This window comes from Falco rusticolus, chromosome 7, assembly GCF_015220075.1.
Source record: "Falco rusticolus isolate bFalRus1 chromosome 7, bFalRus1.pri, whole genome shotgun sequence".
Classification (NCBI taxonomy): Eukaryota; Metazoa; Chordata; class Aves; order Falconiformes; family Falconidae; genus Falco; species Falco rusticolus.
Genome location: NC_051193.1, coordinates 1,244,544 through 1,271,823, shown reverse-complemented (window position 1 = coordinate 1,271,823; position 27,280 = coordinate 1,244,544). Strand labels below are relative to the sequence as shown.

General features: G+C 47.2%; 1 long non-coding RNA gene across 1 annotated transcript; it reads right to left on the bottom strand.

The window, feature by feature from the left end:
• Positions 1 to 1,884: 1,884 nt before the first annotated feature.
• Positions 1,885 to 25,907, bottom strand: LOC119151829. The gene is made up of 7 exons (XR_005105566.1): positions 25,849 to 25,907; positions 22,565 to 22,698; positions 21,664 to 21,805; positions 15,526 to 20,246; positions 15,254 to 15,322; positions 14,985 to 15,109; positions 1,885 to 4,684 (listed from the first exon to the last, which is right to left on the bottom strand). It is a non-coding gene; the product is annotated as an uncharacterized LOC119151829 (long non-coding RNA).
• Positions 25,908 to 27,280: the final 1,373 nt, after the last annotated feature.

The window sequence follows — 27,280 nt, the reverse complement described above, 5'->3', positions numbered from 1 at the left end:
AGCATGGTCCTGCAGCAGCTCCCTGCGCACCCAGCACATCACAGGCTGTGGGAGTCAGAGCTGGACCCGCAGTTCCAGTTCCCGGCTGCTTTGGACCATGCCAAGTCTGAAGGTAGGAAGGGTGAGCAGGGAACCTGTCCTTCCAGTCCTCTTGGGAAATGCGGAGTAGGAAGCTCCTCGAATAACAGGTGGTGGGGATGAGAACTGGATCCAGGACAAATGAATTGGCAGGCACAAAGAGTCTGGAGAAAAGACAGGTTCTCCGGGGCAGTGGAAGGGAACTAGGACTTGGAAGGGGAAACTGGGTCTGCCTGGAGGCAGGGATAAAGCAAAGCTCACAAGCAAGAGTCTGGAAGCCAGCCTGTTGGGAGAAGACTGGTAATGGGAGAAAATTGCCCCGAGAAGGACGTGCAGCCCTGGAGGAATGGGGCAATCAAGACCAGCACGTTACCTGGCTAAGAGCTGAAGGAGAACTTGCCTGGCAAAAGGGATCAGAGGGGAGAGCTGGAGCAGAGTGTGGGAGCAGGACATGCAACCCCAAGGCTGAGTGTGAGATGCAGCAGCGGGAAGAGGGAATTCACTAAGGACAGGGATGTAGAAATGGGTATGACAGAGACTGAGGAAGGCAGATCAGAAACGTGAGGGTTTAGGAACAGGAATGAAGACCACCTGGAAAACTGTCGTCTCTCTACTGGCAGCAAGTATGTGAAATACACTGAGACTGTACCTCGTGCCCTGCAAGAGCTGGACCGCAGGCAAACTACTACACTCCTCATACAGGGTAAGCTGCCGCATTGCTGATGGCCTGCATTGATGTCAGCGCAGGATTAAATCGCTGAGGGATTTTTTAGGTTATCTCTAAATGGAAGAGAAATACACATATATTAAAAAAGTAGTTAGGCGGCAAAGTAAACCACTCCCAAACTATGAAATACCAGAATAAAGGCTGCCAGTGCAAGAGGATAAGCCTGGCTCAGGTGCTGAACCAAGGTTAAGGAACCAAGGTAAGTGCCTAAACAATTTACACTTAATTTACTATAAAAATCAGATATAGGTATTTTGTATCCCTTGCAAGGAACCGTGGGGAAAGCAAGCCCAGCGCGGTGGCTAGGGTGGGCAACTGCTGCCCCGGGAAAGGGCTGCAGCCTCCGGACGGGCTCCTGTGGGATGCAAAGCACAGTGCTTAAACCAGGCTTCACAGCAATGCACTAATTGTGCAGTCTTTGGTTCCTAGCTGCCTGATTTGACATTTTGAAGTCTGATTTGCAGAACTGAAGAGCACTTGCAGGTGTATCTGCAGTAAATGAGAATTTATTCAACTTTTGACTAAATTAGATGCTTTGCCATGTTATATTTTCTGACAAAATCAGGCCATGAGTATTTCTAATTGGGTATCTAAAATTAAAAATTATTTTTACTCTTTTTTTACTATTCTGTCTGTATGCCTAAGTTACTTATCTGTAATATAAGGGCAACCAGTTCTCACAACAGTGCTGAGAAAATGAATTAGTTTGTGAAGCGCCTGGATACCATAGCAATGAGTACCACGGAAAAGCCCAGGAGGAAATGAATAAATCTGTCTTCAGAACAATATTTGAATAGCATGCAGTAAATAAAGCATGGGCCACACAGTGAACAGCAAGGAGAAAATAAAATTATTACTTAGTTAGCACAGTCTATTCTGTACAATGAGTGAGGCCGGGAACCTGTCGAAAGAACAGCGTGTGAGCTAATTATAGTTAAATAGTGTATCATAGTGCAAATGCACAAAAGGGACAAATTACAGTTGCACAGGCCACCTTAATGCTGGTACTTCTAAACTCTTAAACCGCTGAATTAAAAAAAAAAATCACCCTTAGGCTGCCAACGTGTAATATACGTGTATAAATTATTTGCTCAGCCTTTAATAGTCAGAGACAATATATTTACCTCATCTACCTCACACACTGCTGCGTGGTTCAGTGGAAAAAGTGGTTTTATCCTCTTGGAGGTATCTTAGCCTTACAGCCAAGTTTCAATGCTGCCACTCATGCATTGATGTAGAGTTTTAAATTCAAAATTTACCTTCTTTGGAAGTCTGTGCAGGATCATTGGAGACAGGCAGTGTTCTCCAGAGAGGGATCCAGAGGAGGACCTTTATTCCAGGGATTAAAATTTTGTCTTTTGCTTGAGTTGCTTCATATTTCAAACCAGCCTACTGGGGTTTTTTTTGGTGCAGAAGCAAGGTTATGTTACAACAACAGCTTCAGTGATCTTTTGCGATTCCTCGGTCCCGAGGCTAGCACTGAGCCTTTCTGACTCCTGCTGAGATTTGGAACCACTTCAGAGCTGCTGTAAATTGCATTGGGTTATCTGTTGCCCACAAGAAGGGTGATGAAATTAGGATTGGACTGTTCAGTGGCCCTCTGGTTGTATCCGTTCTTCTGATCATGATTTCTCTATTTCTTAGCAGGATGCGAGGTGACACTGAATTGTTACACCAATTTATTGTTACCCAGAGAATTTTCCATTACTGGGCATCCTCTAGCAGCTGGTTAAGGCAATTTTGGGATAAGAAGGGGCTGCAGCAGAAATAAAGACCTGGCTCATTAAGTTTAAGACTTACAGCCATGAGATACCTTCAGTCTAATCTGCTGTGCTGCCTCCCGTGTGTAGGAGGCATCAGCTACATCCACAGACAACTCCTGGCAATGACGACCTGTCTGCTTATTCCTGCGCAGGTCTCCATACCGGCTCCAGCACCACAGTGCCCAGCGAGGTATGCTGTCTTTCATCACTCAGGAGGGACTATATTTTTTTTTTTTTCATATTTATTGGTCACAGATGTGGGTTTGCAAACTGCTCAGAGGTTAAAAGTCATTCTTCTGACTTTGCAAAGCAAATTTTAGGTTACCAGGCCATTTGACAGAAACCCTCTAACCCCAGCAAATATTTATGTCATTCCTGATGTCAACAGCTAAACAATTCCAACTCCTCACTGGAGTCGGGTCATAAATGGAGGCAGGCCTTCCAATAACTAAGGTTAGTTCCCTGGGAAGTTTGAGAGGAAGATGGAGCCCCTTCGCTTGAGTCGGTGTTTAACAGAGTCTGAAATCCAAGCAGAGCAGTTGGTGTGAAATGCTTTCAAAGGCTTCAGTTGCTGAGCAGAGGGAGCTGTTGAGGTCTAATTCAATGTTTGTTTATTTATGGATTTCAGGTGTAGATAGAGGGAACATAGAATCCCAAATGCAGGGTTTACTGAATTCAATCCACACTTTAAAGGAAAAGAGTAATTTATTTGTTATCAGAATGTGCATAATGATGTGGGATATGGCTGGCTGGGCATTCAGGAGAGAAATCCAGGTAACCCTCAAGGGGAAAAAAGCCTGATGTTATCGCAGTCAACGGGATTTTTGCCATGCATTCAACCAGAGCGAGATTTAATCTCTGGAAGCCTGTCATGGGATGACACCCTGCCACAGGCATTCACAATGTTATCAGTGACACTTAGTCTGGTATTTTTCTCTGTTTGGCTGTTTGTCATATAGTCTTTGTTCTCAGATGTTCTCATTACCCGAGACACGCTGATAATTGAGTCTCCATTCTTCTTCCCCACTGGCAGTGCCCTCACCTTCCCGGTGTCCCACTTCTCACTGAGGTACTGTAACTCATCTTTGGACGGAAAGGCTTTTTGCACATCCAGTAAGAGAAGAGACAGATGGTCCATGCCCTCTCCTGTGAACAGGATCAGCCTCCTCTGCAGCTTAAAAACCACATAAACCAGACGAGGATTCCAGGTGGTGTTTATCCCAAAGCATTTCCAACAATCCCACAAGAATGTTAATTACTGACACCAACAATCTTATTCTCATTCATATAATGGGAGTGCCTAGAGGTCCTACCTGAGGTTGGGTCCTATTGTGTGAGACACCGTAGGATCACACAACAAAAGCAAGTCCTTTCCCCAGAGATTAGCCTAGAAGGTTAGCCTGGCAGGGAGCTGGAAGGAAAGCAGAACCATGGAAAGGAAAGGCGGTGTGAGTCACCAAAGGTAGTGCAGCAGGTCCACCTCTCACATCTCCTGGGTCCTAGTGCTTCAGTGCTACATAAACTGTCACATTCTCTCCTGGTGTCTGTGCCAGTGAAGGCAGGGAAGTGAGACTGCAGCAGTCTGAGAGCAATTCAAAACGGAGAGGAAAAACGTGGAGAAAGGCTAAAGACAAAAGGAAGAGAACTGATACTTGGCACATAGAAACAGTCGTTTGCCTCTGGGCTTGGGGAATCAAAGAATCTCAGATCAGCAACAGAGGATGCCTAGAAAATATAGTCCATTGCTCCTGGTGATCTCAGCACACTTTACAGATACTAAATAAACCTCACCTCTGCCCAGTGTGGCAGGTTACCTGCCCCAGCACAGCACAGCCCCATCACTTTTTTTTTTCTTTTTCTTTTTTTTTTTTTTTTTTTTTGTTACCTGATAGGTACACCTGATGTGTAGGGTCATGTGGCTGGAATCTTTCATTCCCCTTGTTCCTGGCACATGACAGTGCTCACCAGTTTGCCGCAACACAGAGCCCACACATGCTGTGCCAGGTGACACCAGAGGCTAAGGCACGCTTCCCCGCGGCTACACAGCACTGTCCCCCTCTGCAGCTCTGGGACCCTCACGCTGGTCAGTGGGCTGGTCAGCTGCGCTCCTGGAGTCCTGGGAGTGGGAAGAAAAAGCCACATTACCTGCGTGAGATACAAATGGATCAGCCAGAGTTAGACGAGCAAGTCTCATGTATAAAACTTGAGAGCAGACAGATTCGACTGTTGCACCATCACCTACAGCTCCCAGAAGTGTCCTTTGCCATTGGCGGTCAGTCACGGCTGGCTGGTATCTCAGGCTACCACTTTAAATGTTTAAATCTGCATTTACATATACAATGATTCCAGGAGCCCCTGTTTGAAAATAGTGGCTGAAGTACCCCTCTGCTTTAAACTGACAGGTTTGGAATCCTGTGACAGCAGAGTAAATATGAACAACATCACCTTAGTCCACTAGTTTACAGTTCAAAACCAGCAGCGCCATTGTTACTGTGACATACTGAGGACAGGGACGATAATCTGCCAAAATGGGAAAGCATACTGACATGGGACAACAGGTCAGGACAGGGACGGAGTCCTGTTTGCTGTAATGAGCAGCTACCCAGTGCCTACACGTCTCAAGCAGTCCTTTAAAGTGAGAGTTTGGGGTCAGCTTCCTCCTGCTGGAATGCTCCTCAACACCTTGTCACCCTTTCAAATGCTGTGAAGGAATTTCCTATAAATATCATGAATCGTTCCTGGGAGAAATACTGGCCTTCTTCAGTTTTATCCTGTCATCTGAAAAAGGGACACACTCAAACAGTTGTAAAATTAAATTTTTCAGAACAGAACTTCATGTTCATGTATCATACTTTGAAGACCTCACTGTGCAGTGTTAGATGTAAATTTATCTATGCATAAAAGTGCAGAGACCTGATTTGACTCTATCCCACAAGTTACATAGCTTGTTACCAATGCCATAAAGCAAGAGATCCAAGACGTCATTCAGACAGGGTTTCCACTCCCCAAACTCCTCAGGTGTCACTGAAGGATACCTGGAGTCCTGGAGGACTTGTCCTTTCCCAGTGACCTCCTGCCATGTGATCTGTGCATCATGAGTGCGGTGCCTCTCAAAGCACCTTCCTGCCAGGAAAGGCAGCAGGTCACGATGCCGCGCCTGGGCATGCTGTGAAAGCCCGGGCAAGACCTTGGCTACGGAGTGTCAGGGGAGAGCACGGAGGTCTCTCTCCAGAAAGCAGCAAGTGATGCAGTCCTGATTTGCTTAGGAGAGGAACAAGCTTCTGTTCCCAGCAGTTTCTAGTCTGAAAGCAGAGCTACGCCTTGAATCATTCTGCATAAATTTTATTTTGAATCCTTTCTAGCCTCTTGCAAATTTTAAGCATCTCCAAAACCAGGGCAAATTTGCCAACATTTCTTCCTAGTTTTCAGCAGTCCAACTTCGTATCCCTATTAGTGCTGTCTGAATCTTCCTCAGATGCAGGACTGAGCAATGTGGAAACACAAGGACAGTTTAAAAAGAAAAGAATACATTTCATGCTGAGGAATGGTACAGCGCTGACAGCTCTAGCAGATAAAACGTGGGTAGCCTTCAAATACGCAAAATGTTTTACTTGCTAAAGCTGTCAATCTGGCACTTTTCACAGACATTAATTTTACTTTCTTTTTTTGTTTAAACATCCCTTCAGGGCAACAGTTCTGGAAAAATACCACCATTCTCCCACCTTTCCATGCTCCTCTCAGGGGACTGGTGATCAAAGCCAGGAGAGCAACACATGCAACTCCAATGGGATATGAAATGCGGGTGATCACACCGTGAACCCTTGTATCTTCCTGACAGGTACGCTGCACATTGAGCACACCAGGATCTATATGTCTGCTGTCACGATGTGGTCTTACCACATATTTTTATTTCCTTAGTACCTGAATGGCAGCTTTAGAAATCAAATTACAGTCTGAGTGCTACAGGCTGCAGCCCCCTGACTGAGCCACTAAATCAGACTAATTGAAACAACAAATATGCCTGAATAGCAGTTCCTTAAGAAAATGTTGCCCTTACAACAAACTGCTTTTACTTCTAACATAACTTGACTGGACTTATTGACTGCTTGGTATTTCTGCTACTGCATTTGAAGTTTATTGATTCTAAGAAATATGAAATGAGTTTCAAAGAGGTCAGAATGTGACTTTGTGTCCAAGTGAGTCACAAAGACATTCAGAGATTCTGAATGGAGCAGAGGGAATTGCAGGAAACTAAAGGTTGCTAGTTCATACCAACAGAGATCAGTGCTTTTTGAACACCACTGCCCAAAGAGCATCCTGGCCTGAAGCAAGAGAAGGCGCTTATTCACCTCCCAGCCAAGGTACCACCACACTGCAGATGTTGCCCAGGCTGTTGCTCCACCTGCTTCCCCCTCCACTAATGCACATTTTTGGGGGGATGCTCTTAGAAGGACCAAAGGTTGAAATGGCATATCCTCCTTCAGTGTAGTGGGAGGCACATGCTGGCAAGGAAATCTGGGAGGAAAATACTACGCTATACAGGCAAATAATATGCTATACAGGCAATGGACTTCTTGCATAAAAGCAAGATACCTTTCATTCCCAAAGGAATTCAGCTAAAAAGGATAACTACCAAAAACTGGAGAGAATTTAGATGGCTAGAACAGATTTACATTGCTAAACGAGAAAGAGGTTAAGGCTATCAGCATCACCCTTCATTCCTCAAAGTACAGGAGTGCATATATTCAACAAGAAATCCATTTCTCAAAAAGACTCTCATTCCATGTTCAAAAACTTACAGTGAGGGCTGAGAAGAAATTGAGGTTTACGTCTATATCATCTAGAATGAACATTTACATTCTATGAAGAAAAGAAATGGCATTTTTCAGCTGTGAGCCCTCTGAGGCAGGTAACAAATAAGATATATTTGACAGAGGAAGAAAAGCTTTCTCACAAATCTAATGTTTTTCTAGCCCCAAATGGCTGCAGTCTGCCTCTAAAATCCTCTTTCAGGCTGATGCTTGCTTCATGATCTGTTACTTTTGTCTAAACCATCCTTTCAAACGGTTGCCCAGCTTTTTCCTTCTGACCTCTAGCCCACTCACCAGACACCAGGTAGCGCTGACCTGGCCCTTCTGGACTTGTCAGCACAGTATCTGCAGTGAGCCACTACTTCTCATGCTGCCAGGTCATTCCAAGAAGTACTGCTTTGGGAGAAGGCAGCACAGGGAAGGCAAGGAATAGTATTACTGACATGCTTTTGATGTTTATTGCTACTACTGCTGTTAATGTGTGTTTTTACTGAAGAGCAGAACTCATGTATTATGCTTAGCCTAAAAAGAAAGCTGTAAAAAAGTTGCAGTGAAAGACATCAGGAAGAAAACCCTCCTATAACACTCCTATTCTCTTATTCATTTTTGTTGTTGTTGTTGTTCTTGAAGTGTTGCATCCAATTTCTGGCAAAGGTAGTGGTCTGTGGGGTACGGTGCCTGCAGATGACTCCCGAGGAAGCACCTGCTGTGCGCAGGCTGCTGCTGCAGGAGGTGAGAGCTCTGGCCCCGAGCAAGGCAAGCACCGCACGTGGCAATTCCCACACCAGGAAGATGAAGACGGCAGTCTTGTTCCTGGCTACAGTCAGTTCTGACGTATGAGAGGTTTCACTAAACTTCAATTGATGCAGATGAATGATGCCTACTGTGTTAGAAGTGACCAAGCTAAGATATCTTGCACTTCACCTAAAAATGACAGATACGTACAAAGGACTAAGCACAGAAAGCGCTGTGATTCTCTCCCCTGAATAGTTTATTTGCAATGTTGAAAGGCTAAGTGAACTCAGGTAAGAGAACGGATCCTGATTAGATTTTGGAACAAACCACTCAAAAGTGGATTTTTTTACTCACAGTTAACATGGGCATCAATGAGTCCAGTACTGGATCTGCTGCACCGCAGCAGTTGCCTTGGAGACCGCCTCCAGGCTGAGGGTCTGAGGTCAGTGAACCAACCTGTTAAAACAGCACTGGAAAGTCACCATGTCTATACTAAAGCTGACTGACAGAAGAGAGATCCAATAACCCAAGAACCTACAACAGAAGGGAGTCGGGTAGAGATCTGTAGTGTTCCGCAGTCTGCAAAAATGCACAATGGAACTGAACAGTGGGGCGAGCAACAGAACCAGTCCCCACCTTTGGGAAAAGACAGGGTAACTCAAGGGGCGATAACAAGGATGTGTGAACATCAGCACAGTGGTCAATGTCGACAAAATCCCCCTTTGAAGTACTTCATGGGCCTGGGGTGGGTGGGATGATGCTGCAGCAGGTGAGCAAACCACAGCCTGAAAGATAAATGGATATTAATTCATTGCGAGTTGCACACCAACTTATGCAGTGCTAGGAACTTAATTCACACTCCCAAAAAAGCTACAAGCAGACTCTTGAAATTGAGCAGCGGGTGAAACTACTCTAAGTCAGCACTTACAGGGGCGATTTTCTCTCTGACCAAAGGAATCCACTGATCAATGTATGGGAAAACAACAGACAGCAAAAGAGACGGTCTGGAAAATTAGCAGCACATATACTTGTGTTGAAAAGCCTTGTCCACATTAGAACATCTTCACCAGGGTATCTGAACAAGAGAATGAGGATTAAAAAATAGGAAAGCCTGCACAGGGTGCTAAGTAAACCTGAATAGAGCACACCCACCTTAAAGCTCATCTCCTACAGCAAATTGTTATGTGGCATACAGCGGACACCAGAGGAAGGGGTGAAAAGCCTGACAGTTCTGGAAAGATAAGAGGAAATGCAGGACAGCAAGTAGACATTCATAGGTCACCAGAGAAAGGGGAAAAAATGCAACCCTTTGTGATTACAGTTAAGCACAAATAAATATGTAGGAAAAGAACATTTTCTGTTTCCTGCAAGGAGTAGTTTGCAGGGAAATGGCCTATGCCAAATATTTCTCTCTGCTGGAGGCATCAGCAGGGTTCTGACAGGCACGTTAGGAAAACAGACCATACGTCTGTGCATATTCAACAGCCCCTATGGGAGACATAATTTTCTCAGGCTGCCGTTTGGGTTGTCTTTGGCACTTGAACTGCTTCATGGGCTTTGATAGCCTAAGATTGGTGTAGATGATGTTTTGTTCTGAGGGAAAAGAGTAGAAGCACATGACCAGAAGCTCTGATCAGCTTTTGAAAGACCCAGACCAGCAGAACTCACCCAACAAAACTCCTTTGTAATGGAAATGTCATACCTAGGCATGAAATTAGAAAAGCAAAGTGTACAAGCAGATTACAACAAGATTGAAGTCATCCCCAGTATTCCTGCCCCAGCAGAAAAGGATGCGAAGTCAAGATTCCTTTGAGTAGTGAACCATCTGCCAAATTTAGCTGCCCAAGCAATCAATGACACACATCTTTATGTGCAAGACAGTTCAGTAGACCTAACATAACAGATCTTCACAAGGAAACTGAAAGGAGCTAATTAATAGTCCCAGATAAACAGAATTAAATGCAAAACTGGACATGTACCTTTACAGACCGGTGCTAACTGAGCTGAATTCTCTTCTTGCACTCTCACTAGCGCTTACAACCCTTGTGAGGCATAAACGCTTACCCGAAAAGCATTTGCTTTCCACTTTTTGTAAAGCACTTGTAGGCTGTCTGCTTGAATGTTTCATCAGATTTCAATTAGAGATAGTATTAGACTTTAATTACAGTCTTCACTGTTTTGGTTTTGGTCTCCCTGTCCCATTCCAGAGGAGCCCAAAGTGACACCTTCCTATCCTTCCTGCTACAATTGCTAGGAAGTGAATTCGACAGTAAGTCAGACTCTGCTTACACTGCAAATTGGCCAGCTCTGTTCCTGACAGCAGGGTTGCCCTGTTCACAGTGGTTTGAAACCCTCTGGTGCTCTGAACACCAGAGAGGTAATGACTGTTGTTCAAAGTTAACACACAAATCACTGGGCAGGGGGAGAGAGACGCTGAAAAGCCATGCAAATGTTCTTTGTTCCCAGGAGGCGCAGCATAAGTGACCTCACAGGAGCTTAAGGAGGCGTTTCAAGGCTACCCTGGAACATGGGATGCTTTCTGGGGCATCACAAACGCCAAAGAAACTTCTTTCTTTAACTGCTTTGCTAATTACCACCGCTGTGGTATGCAAAGGGGACACCAAAGGGCAGAGCCTCTGCCATGAAGGCAAACACTTCGGTAAGCTGAATATACTGAACAGCCCAAAAGAGCCAAGCTGCACAGGCCAGGTGGGTGTGCAAGCAGTGAGCCTGTGAAGGTGTGTATGCTGAGACAACACCTAGAAGGGCAGCATCTTCCCCTTTGAGCCTGCTCACTTTCTCAATTATCCTTCTGTAAGCATAGAATCATAGAGTCATTATACAGCAATAGTAAAAATCTTGCTCCCTTTGGAGAAATACCACTGCAGAGCAGAAGTGGATAATGTGTATTTTCCACCAAGGCCTATATAATAGCAGGAAGGGTACCCCAACCATCAGCATATACCCACAGGAGCTAAGGGCAATTTGGCCTTTTCTAGAAAAGGTAAAAAGACATGAATTTACTTTGAGGACTGGACGGCACATGGCGTTCTGCAGTCATGCACTGGGTATCTACCAGCACAGATGGCCAGGCCAGTGGAAGCACCTACTGACCTACTGTCCTCCTCCACCAGACCAGTTCATTTTGACCCAAATAATTCAGGAAGAAATGCCAGTCAGTTTTGCCAGCCGGTCAGCAGGAAAGGTCTGTCTGGGAAGACATACTCCCAAGTGCCTGTGAGAAGACAAGGAAGAAGCTGAACATTGAATATTCAGAGTCTGCCATGCATAGGCAGCTCCTGCAGCAGGGAGAGCTGAGAGCAGGTTTTTCAGGATCATGACTTTGGACTAAGGTGCCTAAATTTTGTGTGGATTTCACTTCAGACATCCACTTGGATATAGCCTTAAATGTCCCTTTATTCCTGTGGAGAACAGCAATACTTCCACGGTGTTCCACAGTGTCACTGTTACACTCGGTAATCCCTCTTCAAGACTGAGGGGTGGAAGGTACTGCACAAAAAAGCTTTTATTTTGTGAGTAAAAGTAAGGTAAAAGGGGACATCAAATAACAAAGCCAGCCTGAAGACACTGAGAGGGTTCAGAGAGATGCAATATGCTTCAGAAAGGTAAATCTTGGGCTTGAGGGCTGCCACTGTCTGGGGCCCCTCAGCAGACACAACTGCCTTGGCGCTGCACAGCTCCGCGTGCTGCTCCTCAAGCAAGGTCTCTTGGCTCCAGTTCTCTGAGGTGCCAGTCTATGTGCAAGCTAAAGAGCATTAAAATCTTCCAGAGGACAACCGTGAGACCCAGCCAACATTCCTCTCTTCAATAAATAAGTTTCTAGCATAGGCGGCTCTGTGAATTATTGCGAAGCACATAATAGGCCCTGTATTTGCCTACACAATCACTGCGCTCCCCAGATCTAACTCATTACTGTGCTTAGCCAAGCGCTTTGAACTGCCTCAAGCATGAAAAGCACCATATAAGAACAGATTTTATTCTCATAAAAAGGTATTAAGGCAAGTTAGAGGCACTATTGACGCACATGATATGTTATAATTGGCAAATGTTCACAACGGCAAAATCCAGCTTTGTGCCTCCAGCTGGAGGGTACCTGTGTGCCGAACCTGAGCGCGTCCTCCCCGCCCGACAGCGCTCCCAGCTCCCACAGGCACCCCGGCTGCCCGAACCCCCCAGCCTCCTAAACACAGCCCTTCTGCTTAGGAGGAGAAGCAGGGCTGCTTGATTTTAAAGGGAGACATGAACCCCTGGCCAGTATCTGGCATTATCCAGTTGCACCTCAGTCTTCCCTGACCATCATTCCCCCACCATCACTTCGGTCACCGTCGCAAGACAACCGACATCCCGACAAGGGATCACAGCTGCATCCCTTGCACCTGAACTGGAGCATGTGGCACCCTTTGCACAGCTGTCACGCCAGCTGCGCTGTGACATACAGCACCCTCTGTTGTCCCCGTGCTGGAGCTCACCCAGCTCCTCCTCCCTGCCAGCATTATGCCTTTCCCATCTCATTTACTGTCTTCGGAAAAGCTGTCAGGCCACCACGGTGGCACCAGCCTGTCCTGGTCTGGGCTCTCGCTCCCTGCTTGCTGGTCTGCCAGATTCGTTTATTTCCATCTGTGAAATGGAGGGACACTGTAGGTATAGAACTGAGATAGCTGAATTCCTTCTTGAGAGGAATAGGTAGAACTCAAATAGCTTCTCCTGACCCAGAAGTCCTGGAAAATAAATAATCTTTGGAAGTGTCAGGTCATTCATCTACACAGGAGTCTTTGTATCGGTGCTGTGCTTAAGGATGTTATCAGAGAAACTAGGAATGTTCTTGGGGTTGCCGGGTAGTGGGCAGAACATTTTTCACAAGCCCACACAAAAATGTTGGGTTGTCCCAAGCCAATATCATGTCCCAAAAGGACATCAGAGTCAGCACTTTCCCTGCTGTAATTACCAGCAACCAAGATAAATACATTAAATATTAATGGGAATATTGAGAAATAACAAAAAGTAACACAGAAACCACAATGGTATGTGCTCGCAGGCACATGGGCATGCACATGTGTACAGTCTGTCCAAGGGACATCCCAGATCCTTGCTCACAAGCTACATTCAACTCCTGAAACTTTCCTCTGTCTTGAATTCCTTCTGTAAAAAGGCAGCCTTGAGACTTAGAGACAAGAGCAGGTGATGGAAAGAGCGAGCAGAAACCTCTGAAAAGCTGAAGCACTCAAGGCTTCCTACACCACAGGACCGAGGAAGGGGGAAGGCACGTGCGCTGGTACCTTCCCCAAAGGCCGCACACCAAGATCCCAGACCACTTCTTTGAGCACTCAGGAACTCAGTGGAGTCAGAGCCTCGGGATTTACCTCACAATGAACCTACACATAAAAGATCCACCCATAAGGAGAGGTCACCAGGGCTTGCAAGAACCTGACTATAGATGCAACATGGGGCGCCACTGCAGCAGCCGTGTCGAGGGCGAACATTTCTGGAGAAAGGACCTGGTGAGTGCAGCGTCTCCGTGGCCCAGCGTACAGCAAATATTGCCTGAGAGCTTTCGCTTCAAGTGCACACTAAAAGGGTTTTTATATTTCTCAATCTGGTTAAATTTTCTTGGCTGCCTTCCACTCTACCCACAAAGTGCTGCTGGAAAAGGAGGAAACTCTTATTTGTATGCACCAAGATCGGCAGTTTTCTTCCTCCATGCAATGACGACCTGTTCCATGGAATTTTAATCCAGCAGGTCCCTTGCTGTGTCCGGTGGCCTGATCACCACTGCTTTAGCTGAGCATGAATCCAGCGGAGTGAGCGTGGTGTTAGTAAGTAGGAAGAGACCTGGACTGGCGATGTGTCACACAGCTTCATCTTTAGGTCCTTCCTGACGGGAGAACTTGAGAATCAAAGATGTTCCACCAAACCTACTCATCCAACTACTGGAGCACTTTGGAAATGTGATATGGATCAGGCTAACACCCCAAGCTTCTCCCAGAACAGAACATGAGTGTGCAGACATGGCACTTTTGGGAAGCATCAAGAACCAGACAGATTAGCTTTGTGGCTTTTGTTAGTTGGTCCTGACTTGCTTTTGACTACTTGCCTGCTCACTATTAACACCCCACGGTGCAGTTGTGTCTGACATCCCTATAACAAACCCTGATTTATATGGCCTCACACAATTCCTCCTCCTTTGCATGGCCTTGAGAAGAGTGTAACAAGCATAATAAAATGGAACCCATTTAAATCAGTCACTACCAAAGGAGCAGACATCTTCAAAGAGTGTTATCTTTGTGGATCAACCTTCACCCTTCCTGAATAATCAGGGTTTTTTAATGAAACATAGCTTTTTGGGGTTTGGCAGAGGCAGACAAATACTTACTCCAGTGAGCAGACTTAAAAAAAAGGTGAAAGCATGACTGAAATTCACAGAGCTACAGAATAAAGGAGAAAAGATCCAGAGAAAAATCAAATGTGCTACATTCATCACTCAATCATTCAATTACACATACTTGAGCAGCTGTCCAGTGAAAGGAATTCAAGCTCCCTATTTTACAGCACGTTTCTGAACATCTCTGATGCTTTTCCATATGGCAATGCAGCAGATGAGCTGTACTCCTTTCTATACCTATTGCCCATAGAAAATCTGCAAACCATCAGCATTGATGCTCACAGCTTTAGGCTCCATGTCATAATACACTCTGCCTCCAAAGCATGTCCACTACTTAATGCATGGTTTGCTGTAGGAATGTGGTTTTTCTTTGGTACAATGTGAACACTACAATTATGTGCTGCATGTGCCAAATAGGCAGGGCTGGGTGGGGAAAGAGAAGGGAGGCTTCAGCTCAGAAATGATAGTACCTATTTTTGGATCCCGAAGCCAAGCTGTGCAGCTCCCACTCTGTTCTGATGATCCAACACGTATCATTCTAGATGTCACCAATCCCAGGCAGTCACAACGGTTTGGCGTGCTGTGCTTCAGCATCCTGGGGGAGGGAAGAAAAGCAGTGATTTTTCTGAAGTCTATGGCAGGAACAAACTGTATCATGGTAACTGTTACTTTATTATTAATATTTAGATCAGGTTATCTTTCAGTCTGCACATATCATGACAACATAGGAGATACATACCTGGCTCTTCCCTGTCTGACAGCCCTCCACCAGAATGCAGCAGGACGTCCCCTTCTTTGAAACATCTACCTGTTGGGCAACCATGGTGTTTTTTTAAGATCGGTTAAACACATCACAGGACCAAATGCCCTCTGCTCCCTGCTGCCTGGGACACATAGAATATGATCTAGCTGGAGTAAATCATGTCCCATGTCTGTTTTACATAACTACAGTGTTTACTGGGGGTTGCACTGTATTTTCACAGCACTCCAAGTGCTACGGTCCCCACTTACCCTAAAGATCTGGCCCACAAGCAGTTGACCACACATCTGCTGTGCAGCAAGAGCTCTCTGCATGCTTTTAACCTGCAACAAGCGTAAGACAGGGTTAGCTTAGTCCTCCCTCAACAGCCCCCCAGTGACAACTTATTCATGTACCAGAATCCTCAGACAGCACAAGCCAAAGTCTCTGCTCACGCCACCTGCTGCAGGTAGCCTCAGGATGTTCTCACAGCCTCATGGCTGTGCTGAGAGGCAGTGCAGGGCAGCCCTGTGAAGGAGACAGTCCAAATCCTCTCCTGAAACTCAACACAGCCTGGGCACCTTTCTTCACAGCTGAAGGGGCTCCCCACAGCCACACCACCTTCTCCCTCCTGCCACCACCCATTCAGTCCTGGACACACAACTGTTACTGGAGTGGTGTGACAAATCCAGATGGGAAACTGTCTGGCATATGGCCCCACAGCTATCTGCACAGAGAGGGAAGACAAGGTGGAGGGGGAAGAAGGGCAGCTTACCTTAGCAAAGCAGCTGCTGCTGAACACAGCCTCACTTGGGCTTCTCTGATGGGCAGCACCTATGGCAGCTGGAGCCATGCCAGCACTCTTTGGGAAAGCAGGGAACCAAAACACAGTCTTGCCGGTTTTCTGCTCACCTACCCGCAGCAACATCTTTTCTTTCTTCAGCTGCTTGTCTTTGTTACATTATCCTGCAGTGCAGTCTGCTATCAAGTAATCAGAAACACACACATAACAGTTTCTCAAAATGCCAGAGCATTCATCTTTAGAAATGTAACAGTGAAAGGAAATGACACCATGTAGGCACCGTAAAAAAAAACGGTTCACTATATTTAAAAAAAAAAAAAAAGTTACATTCTCAGTCAAGGAACAAACCAATATGAATAATCACAATCACATTTTGCAGCCACGTAAGTATTTTTATCTTTGTCTCTCCCAAACATCTTAAGAATATGAATGGACATCTGAATCCTTCACATGAGAATAGCTCAACCTAGCACTGAGAGAAAACACGCAGCCATGTATTGATCTGAAAGGACAGAGCGAGTTCAAACCTGAGTTAATGGTCCCTGATCTCGGACGGGGCTTGGCAGAGCTCCCTAGCCTCAGGACCAGCCCCATCCTGGGTCACTGGTGCAGCCTGCGAGGACTGCAGCTCAGTGCTTTTAAGCAAAGATTGGCCAAAGGAGCACAGCACCATTTCATTTAATCACAGTGGAGTTTTGGTATCCACAGGAAAAAATCCTGGAACTGGAGTGTATTTTATTGATCAGTGACTACAGAGTGGTATAAAATGTCTGCACTGCTTCTTTCCATTCCAGCCTGTGCCTTTGAAGTCATGGCAACAGCTTTTGGATTCGAATCCTCTGATGAGACTCCTTGATTTATTAGGTAAAACATCTGGAAAAAATGAAGACTTGTGGCAGTGTAAATCCTCCAGAAGGAGCGGAGAGAGGTTTCATCTGAGCAGTACTCCTGTCAAAAAGCAAGGAAACCTGAGCCCTGGCGACTAGAGGCTGCAAAGCTGTGCCCAGTGGCCCAGCCAGCGGCAGGCAGGCTTGGCGCAGCCCGCGGGCAGAGGAATGCACATCAGCCAGCAGCCCGGTGCCCCAGCTAACTACACAGGTTTCATACGCTCTTGCAGCTCCAATGTCGGTAGCAATTCTGCCCTTGACATTAATAAGGTAGCACCTGTTATAAATCACGGCGTACTGTGGGAGCAGTATGAAATGTAAAATACCTGCCTCTCTCCCTCAAAGAACAAGGCAACGGCGAAATGCAGATGGGCCAGAAACAGGGGGCTCAGGTCACCCACGCTGCATTGCTGTGATGAAGAGGGGTGTCAGGGTGCCTGTTCCCCAGTTACAGCAGTCCATGTGAGTAAAGGAATGCAGGAGAAGGGAATTACCAGCCTTGGATAGCGCTGATTTGAAAGGAATAAAACCTGTACAGGTGACACACAAGGAGACAGGCATTTTATGAGGCAGATTTCTTTTTTTCTTTGGAACCAGCCCTGAAGTAAGGCCAAAAAAAATAAAAAGAGAGAAGAAAGGGAACAGCAGGAACAGCTTGCTGTGCTTTGGAGTTTTTTTAGCCATTTGCTAATGGCTTCTTCTATGGAACGTGTGTGCCGGGGCACATGTGTGTGTGCATCTGTGCGTATCTGTGTAAGGTATTTGTTAGATGAGGGCAAAGCTAGAAATCGTGGAGGTACTTGACTCAGAATTATTCACTCTCTCTGCCTCTGCCATACAACAACCCATGTTCCAAATTTCAGAGCTCACGCTCCAGGGAAAATCCCCAGAGAGCCATCTTTTGACAGTTATTTTCCCATCTAAATCCCCCTTCCAGCCATTTGAATAATACAGTTCAAACACTAGCCCGAATGCCAATGTTCTTTTTGGAGGGGGCGTAGGATCAGCAGAGGAGGGGGAGTTTGGGGAGTATTTTTTTAATCAGATAAATTATTGCTGGGAAACCAGCCACTTCTCTCCATTCAATTTATACTCTGTGGGGAATCCATCTAATACCCCTTCTCTTAGTGTGAAGCAGGACCTGCGAGATGCTGCATCCAGCCAGGGAGGCAGGCAAAAGATGGGATGGAGTACAGGGAACGAACGAGCAACGGGAGGAAGGGGCTGTGCAGAAGCCAGCGGACAAGAACAGTCAAAGGGACGTGAACGCACCTCCGCAGACAAGGGAGGAAAGGAGAAAATGGTTTTGCTCGTTTCTCCGCTGGCAAATTGGAGTAGGCTCAAGCACGGGCAGCGTGGGCTGGGAGTGGGACGAGATGGCTCTGAGCTTCAGGGCTGACGTCAGGAGCTGTCACCTGCAGGGAAGTGGCGCAGCTCCAGGCAGGTCCGTAGCTGCGAGGGATGGAGGTTCCTATCAGGTGCTGCTTCAGTTTGCAAAATGAGTTCAGTGATTTCACACCAGTTCCCAGCGGAACTGGGAACGTGCCAGTTCACCTCCCCATTGTAATTGGAACTGGTTAATGCTTTGCTGGCTGGCTGAGCGAAGCCAAGGTCTGGGAATGGAGACAGCTCCCAGTACATCGGGTTTCAGACGTGCTTGCAGGGCAGCATGTCTGGGAAGCCTGCCTTGCTGTCTGGGCACAGCTTTTATTCTTGTTTGCATTACCTGAACACCTAAGGCCCCAACCAAGACAAGGCTGCATTGTGCTGAGGCGCTGCACCTACACGCAGCCAGACAGGCTGTGTCCTGAAGAGCTCCCAGGCCAAGCAGGGAGACAATTAGAGCTGGGGAGTGGAAACAGGTGCACAGAGGAGGGAAATGACTCCCCAGGCTCACCAAGTCAGCGTTCAAACCAAACCCGAACCTGGTGCCTGATACCAGGCCACAGCGCTGGCTTCTCTTTCACCTGCTAACACCACCCGGCCGCAGGCTTCCCACTGTGGAGCTTCTCAGCCACTGTAAATGCACACGGCGTTTTTAAAGAATTACAGGGTAATGGCACCTGACTGGGTGTCACAGCACACTTCTCTGGCCTTTTATTCATCTTTATAATGAAGAATTAAAAGCTTTATGGGAGAGCTGGCAGTAAGCTCCCGAGACAAGGAGACTTCTGAGGAAGATTTCCCAGATTCTGGGAGTGACTACAGTACTGGTGGAAAATAAAGGAACTGACTCAGCAGGAGGCAAAGGGGAACAAGTGGAAGAGTAACTCTGCTTTGGGAAGTTGCAAGGAGAATATGACACACAAAGCAGAAAAGAGAAATAAGGCAAAGAAAATAATTGAGGCATATATAGTCTGCCTTGCGGACAGCTTCCTTCTGACAGCCTGACTGTCAAAAAACTGCTGAGCACGCATTCTCAGGGAACTAGCCCTTGCCCTGAGTCCAGTTATTTTTGGCCCAAAATAAACAAAAGAGATTTTTTTTAATTCAGAGCTCATTTCCACCTGCCATAAGAGGCTGTGGGCTTTCACCAGTCCCCACTGATTTTCCATCTCCACATCTGAGCTGTATGAAGGTGTCATTCATGATTCGTCTTCCCTTCCCAGGAAAAATTAATGTTTAAAGCAACACCAATCTAAACACATAATTAACACCCCCTCTAGCCCACCTACGAAATAAACTGATTTTCAGACTTAACCTCCGAGGTTATTCTTTGGAATTACACCTCTCCCTAGAAATGCTAGAACTACCTGTGCCAGGATGAAGTGAGCCCACTTGTTCTGCAAGTGTCAGGTTATGGGGATCATCTTAACCTGTGGTGGTTCTTGTCCAGCTGAGACATTCTCAGGAAAAAGATTGGAAACTTTTTGGCATTTTCAAAATTAGAAACTTTTTGGAATTTTCTCTCTTTCTAAGAGACAGAGAAAGTGTTATCTCTTCCTCCTCATTATTTTTTCTCGTATTTTGAGTCCCTGAACATATGGATTTTATTAAAACTTTGCCCACTTCAGAGGCGTCATCCAAAACTGGATGAACTCTAGTGGTGGGTATATTGAAGCTGCTTTGTGCATTTAGCTGTCCCTAAATGTCTTTTCTGGAATCCGTTCCAGATCTAATCATTTTGCATTATGACTCAGGGACTCAGTAATCTCTCCCCTCCCAATCTCCAAGAAAAATAGAAACATCATCTCTTCAACACTAGTTCAAGCACAAACTTCTCTAAAATCCCAACCTGGAACCATCTTTCATAGGTCTCTTTTCTCCGTGACTCTTGCACTCCACAGGATCTGCAGCAGTCTCCCTAGCCAAGGAAAGAAAACACATGACATGAATCAGGACCTCTTCTTGACAGGAACAAGGTGGAGGGGCTGCTCTTTGCCAGCAGGTACACATTAAATTGCTGTTTAAGCCTCTCCAACATTTCTGGAGACTCACTGGCCTGTGGGAGTTTTGGGCTGCTCCATTCTTCCACATCGGTTATCATCTTTCATTCCTTTTACACCTGATACCATGTGGTTTATAGAAATCTCAGTGGGCTCAATAAAATATGGCAGTGAGCCTCCCTATTCTGGTTGGGTTTTTTTTTCCTTTTTTCTGCCCTTCCTCATTCATTTCCTGGCTCTAAAGCTAAGCAGCCAAATCCCCCTGGGTTCACTGTTAAGCAAAGGGTCGACAGAAATAGCAGGAAAAAGAGTCCTGCCCAAGCATGAAGGAAAAGCAAGGAGGAGTCCCCAGCCCTCCAACGGGGGAAGGTACCTGCCTGGGTGCTTCACTCTCAGGCTCTACAACACAGAGGGTAAGGAAAGGACAAGAAAACACAGAATTTATATAGTCGGGGATCCGCGTCCCTTCAGGCAACGGTTCACGTGCTGCTTCTTGGGGGTGGCGCGATGTACGTGGAGGTTTGCCAGCGCCCAGTCTGAAGGCCCTGACAAGCTGTGTCAGCACTGGGCTTTTCTCCCCATGCCCCCGTGGTGTCCCCTTGGTGGGACAGACCAGCCACCTGCCCACACCCCACGCACGAGGCTGATGCCCTGTGGCTCTCTGCACTGTCACCCCACTCATGAAACACATGCGGCAGCAAGCAGACCCCTGAGAAGCCGAAGTACCCAGGCTGGGTTACTGGGGCATTAGACCCCACAGATCAGCATTCCCGCTCACTCCCACATCCTACAGGTGCTTGGCTGGCCCCAGGGCAGCGCACCCTCCCTTGGAGCAGCAGTGCACCACCTGGCCAGCTGGCTGCTGCTGCTGCTGCTCGGCGCGGGTGCACAGCTGAGGTTTGTTCCACCAGTGGAGACCCCACTTTGGGTTTCTTTTTCCTCCGTACAGCTGCAAACCTTCAGGTAACTGGTGGGAACTTTGTCAGCAATGAAGTTAGTCACAACCCTGACTGACTGACAGTTTCAGAAGTCATCCAAGGGGAGGGAAGAATGACAGAAAGACAGCAGGATACCTCTTTGGAAACCAAGACTAAAATGCTAGTGCAAAAAGGCTGCTGGAAATCTTGTTTTCATCACCCACAAATTCCCTGATGCTGGAAAACGCACACCCCTTTCCCATATTCTCCAATTTGCTGCAAGTTCTAACAGGAACAGCTTCTGCTGGGAATAGCTGATTGTGCCAGAATGCGATAGCTGCTGTTCCTACGCTGTCCTCCCCTCCCCAGATTATCACATTTCAGCCCAGAAAATGAAAGTTGCTCAGTGTTTACTAACCATTCTGCTCCTTTCCACTCCGCAAGGACCTCTGTGGGAGAGCCAGATCTCTGCTGTTTACAAGCCCATCTGCTTCTGTTGCTTTTCCTCACCTGAAGTTAGAATGCTCTGTTCAGGATATTGCTTGCAGTTGTGCTGGGAACTGCAAAGAGCAGATGAGGATTTCAGGTGGTAAGCGAGCAGCGTGAAGAGAAGAATACAAATCTGTTCTCATCTAAAGAGCCCTAAAAATAATTACAAAAAAAAAAAAAAAAAAAGAAAAAAAAAGAAAGAGGAACTTCCAAAAAGCCAATGATGATTCCAGCAGCACAATCATTCCACGGAGATTTTTTTCTCATATTTTTATGAGAATTTGAACATTTAGAACCAGAAGGGAAAAAGCACAAGCGCTCCAATGACTGTTTCCCTGAAATTACACTGATCCCTCTGGTCTCTGCATTTTAAAGTCTCTATAGGTACAGCTACAAGACTCTACTTTGCCCAAACCTGTACTGCTGCTGTGAGCTGTTTAGTCGAGAGCTCTCCATGTAGTTTAATTCAAGGCCACATGTTTCCAGGAGTAAAGGGGGAGACCCTTAGGAGTCAGAAAGAGATTGGAGATGTCTGGCGGCCCCAAGGCCTTCAGTGGGGTGCCCAGAGACTACCCTCAAACCCAGAGCTGCTGTCCTTACAGCCCGAGCTTGCAAGTGCAGCTGCAGGGGGGACCAGAGGGGACCCGCCAGCCTCATGCACTCAGCACTCCCCGCAGCCCCGCGTGCCGCTAGCCAAAGCGCTCTGCATGGCGTGCCCGGGCAGGCTGCTGCCGGCACCCATGGGCTCTGCGAGAGGCGGCTGCATGGACGGGCAGCCAGGCTGGGCAGCACGCGGCGCTTACAGACACCAGTGTAGATGGAGTCAATACCTGTGGGCCCCGTGGCCGTCGGGCCACAGCCACTGTGCTGCCGTGCCTGGGCGCTGCTGCTGCCGCCGTGGATCCGCAGGCTGTGGCACACACTCTGCTCCCAGCTGCAGGCTTCCAGTCCACAGCGCCAGAGCCTGGCTTGGAAGAGAAAACAGAAATGATCGCTGTTGTGGGCCCTTCTTGAGTGTTAGTGAAAATTAGGACCAGAAAACATCGGTGGCCAAAGTATCTTTGCTCCAGGCCCCTCTGCATTGTACACCTGGAGTTGTTAATTCAGGCCAAGCGCTGGCTAAAGGGGGGGGAGGGGGGCAGCAGCATTTGGAACAGCCTCTGTGCTGTGCCGTCAGCTTTAGGTGGTCAGCCTGTCTGCAGACACTTGCCATTCTGTGTGGCAGGGCAGATGTGGCACTTTACACAACAAACATACGCTGAAAGTTCACACTTTGTGTACAGAGAAAGACTGAGAAGGAGCAGTAAGTACTGGGAGGTGGAGAGGATGCAAGATCTCAGGGAGGGAGGAGCAGCCCACTACAGGTTCCTTCTAACTGTCCCTCTGTGCCATCAGGTCACAGTTTAGCCGCTGCACCAGTCCGTGGCCGGAAATTTGCCCGGTTTGGAGAGGAACATGATGTCCCACTTGGCAGCTCCCTGGCCCTGCCCTCCCAGCTCAGCACAACTGGCACAGATCACGCCCCAAGTCTCGAGGCTGTTGAGAAAGGAGGATGCAGGCACCCGGGACGGGAGGAGTTTGCCAAGGCAGCCACTCTGCTCGCATATGCAACATTTCCTTGCCTCTGCAACACCAATATCCCTTCCCCAAAAGATGTGTGGGATTGGACTACTTCCTTCTGAGGACTCCATTGTAACCGAGCCCAGTGCAGAGTGAGATCTGAAGACTTCAGACCTGCCCAACAGTACCAAACCAAATGGCCGTTCAGCTTCCCCTGATTTACACCCTGCACGCTGCCAAAGCTCCAGCAGAGCTCAGCTCTTCAGTGGGCACTAAAGCAAACGGCTTGATTTACAAAGACACTCACATTGGTGCTGGCAAGGTGCTGGGATGTTCTGAAAATGTAATGCTAAGTGGGTGAGGTCTCCTTCACTCCCAAGGAATATTCTCTTTCAGCCAAACTGTTCCTCAGAATACCTAGGTATAACACCCAGGCAGAAAACAGTGCCTTTAGCAATGCCGCGGCTCTCAGGGCCTGGATCAGGACCTCTCCAGCACACGTGCTCTTCATTAATGCTAATCCAGGAGCAGAAATGATCCGAGAGCAAAACCTCCGAGAGGATTAAGTACACAGATACTGCCTCATCAAGCTGTGATGCAGGGAGGGATCCAACCTGAACTTCCTCCAAATCACGCAGTCAGATCTGGTTGCTCTGGTTTGGACCCGACTCTGGCAAGATGGAAAGCGGTTCAGCGAGATGTGGAAAGAGAGGAGCAGAAAGAAAGGAAAACAGTCCACTCCCTCTTCTCCCCCCAAATGCAGTGTTTCGTTTCTGGGGCTGTAAGTGTGCACAATAAACTTGTCTCCCTTCCCTCACTCCAGCTTACATTGTTCGCTTTCCTGCAAATTGTTTCCACATTCTGTATAAATAACCCCAGTGCCAGCGAGGGGGAGGGGGAGAGCGCAGGGGCGCACGGAGAAGGGGTGGGAGGAAATCAAATGTCTTTGTTATTTTGAAAAAGAAGGTGGAGGATGCCGAGAAGCAGTTTGGAGCTGGAGCCTTGGCAGACCAAAGAGTTGCCATTGAGCTTGCGTTCAGACCTGGAGGAAGAAGAGTAAACAAGGGAGAGATTATATATAATTATAGACAATCATGTTGCTGGGGATAAACAAGAATCAAAAGCACGGAGGCACTGAAGTCTGGCACATCCCCAAGCACAGAACAGAAGCCAGCCAGCGAGAGGCAATGCGGCTGGAAAGCGCTTCCCTTTGGGCCTGTTTTCAGTTAGCTCAGGGGCTGGGGTTTTTTTTCCTCTCTTTTTGGCTTGAGGCATTCCCCCATAAAGAGGAGCCCATCCAATGGGAAACAGAAGCCAAACTGAAGTCAGCAGAATCCTTGTCTGCGACATTAATAGATTACTCTGTGAAAAACATCAGAAACGTTTGGAAAAGATACAGCCCGCTTAGGTCAGCAAAAACAACAACAACAGGGATTTCTGAACAAAAATGGCTTTAGAAAGGCCCCAGAAGCCATGCCTGCCCTGTCCTGTGGGCAGATACTCCTTGGCAGGCTGCAAAAGGTGAGCTGCAGCGAAGGGTGGCTCAGGGGTCCTGCTCACAGACCCCAGGTTTATCACAAAAAGGTGCTGAGGCCTCTCAGCCACCTCTCCTGTGCCGGCGTGCGGCGCTGAGCCCGTCCGGGAGCCGTCCCTTTGCCAAAGCTCTCTCCTCCATCTGCTGCACAGCAAAAGCGAAAGGATGGGCTGTCAGCCCCTACCGCAGGACACCCCTGCGCTCCCCCCACCTGTCTCTACCTCTGCAGAGGGAATAAGTGGGAATCCGAGCGTGACGGGACCCTCCCCATGCCACCTGCCTGCCCGGCGGGTGCGAAGGAGCCACGGGAGGCCCTGCATGCAGCGGGCAGCGAGGCCCACCTGCCCCCACCTGCCCGCCTTCGCTGGCCGCAGCAGGGGCAAGCAGCGGGGTGCCCGCCTGGCTCAGCCTCGCTCCCTGGCAGAGCAGCCACAGCTTTGCTTTTGCAGATCCTGGGAGAGGGAAGAAAAGACTCTTTGGGCAGCAGAGATGGCTCTGGCTGTAGGCAGACGAGCAGGCTTCGATGCTCCAAGTGCTGTAGCTGAGAGCAGGGATGCTGAGCTGCCGCTGCACACCTCTCTCCGAGTGCTCAGTGGTGCCCGGCAAAGGGGCAAGGAGGGGGAAATGATGAAGAAACAAAGCCAAGCACAACTAAAGCAAAGGCATATGGCCCATAAAGGTTGGGGTTTTTTGAAGGACTTGGGAGGATTTAAAAAAGAAAAAGAAGTCTCATTCGTCCTTCGTTTCCTTTCCTTGAAGGCTCTGGAGAGTTAGAGGGACGGCAACATCATGATGAACAAAGGATGGCAACTTCAGATGGTGACAGAAGGAGGATTGTCTAGCAAGGCGGTGCAAAAAGCTCTCTCCCAGGCACTATTTTAAATCCAAATAGCTTACAGCACGCTGAAGTCTTAAGCCATTTTCCTGATCTCTCAGCTGTTCTTCGTTGAGAACTTAAGCCAGTATTTCAAAGCAAAAAATCAGAGAGGAAAAATATACATATGTAAGAAAAAACCAAACCTGTGTTTAGAATCTGCATAATGCCACAGGAAGCAGGGCAAGCTCATGGGCTCTTCGACCTTCTCCCTTTCAGTACAGGTGCTCTACACGCCCTTTCTCCTAAGGAAAAAAATGGATTTTTAAAGGAAAATTACATTTACACTATGAGAACAGTGTCACAGTTTGGTGAATGATATGACCTGGCTATCTGGGTATACAGTATTTTGTGTATTTTCCATGAATTCATCACTGCAGGCATTTTTGCTCCAGGATTTCTTACACTGATGAATCCTTCACCGGTGGTGGGTACCTGTTGGTGTGTGCATGTGCATAAGCGCAAGATCTCTCTGCTGGCCCTGTAGAAACTGTTCAAGTATCACAGATGAGGTTGATCTAAGCACAGAACAGGAGTCACGTTCATCTCAAAACTGCTGGAAATAGATCTGAAAGAGCAGAGGAAATGGAATTGGAAAAAAGACAGTAATGGGTTAAAAATGGCATCTGGGGTCCAAGTCTTATCTGCTATAAATTTACATTGACTCTGTGAGGTAATATTTAAGTAATCTATTCCCATGCCAAGTTACAGAGCTACTTCCAAATATCCCAGATGTTAGTGTACAGAACCAAGAATAAAAACAAGATAACAGAATGATACCAAAAATAAGCTAACCATGTCCTTTAAACACGTGCCTATATGCCACGCTGGACAGAAACAGTGTCAGAAGTTTAGCAATACAGTGAGAGAGTACAAGTGAGCCCAGCTGACAGATCTGGACAGATTATGTCCGCTTTACTTTCTCTTTCATTTATACATGAACAAGCAGGGAGAAGGATACAGGGTGCTTGTCCTGATGTTCTGTCAAAACCAAAATGAGGTTATTGGTCTCCCGCAAGCACAGATGAACATCAATCACAAAACCCTCATACAGGCATAAAGCACAGTCCCTCAGTGTTATTAGAAAGCAAGAATTAAAAGTTTATCAAGATGGAAAGAGCAGATCCTCAAGGGAGAATGGATTTCATAAGCAATCAGCAAATCCCTCTCCAGGCACCTCAGTGTGACTTGCAAGGCAGTGAGAAAATCAAAAGAGCTACTACCTAAAGAGAAACACAGTGAGTGTTCCCAGCAGGCATCTTAGAAAAAGCCCTCAGTGGGATAAAGTGTCAATCCTTTCTTGCCTCTTCCTGCTTTCCTGAAGCAAAGGGGGAAAAAAGACAAGGGGGAAAAGAAGAAAAAAAAAAAGAAAAAGAAAAAGAAGAGTATGATATTTGCATTACTGCTTATTTTTGCTTTGCAAAACATATGCGTATGTGCTGGAGGAAAGGTTTGCATCAGTTTATCACAGAACATCTGCAGCTGGGTAGGTTAGCTGGCCATCTCAGCTTAGGACAGGCTTAAAGCCGGAATATCAGACTGACACGTCAGGATGGAGGTGCATCCCCAGAGCTCTCC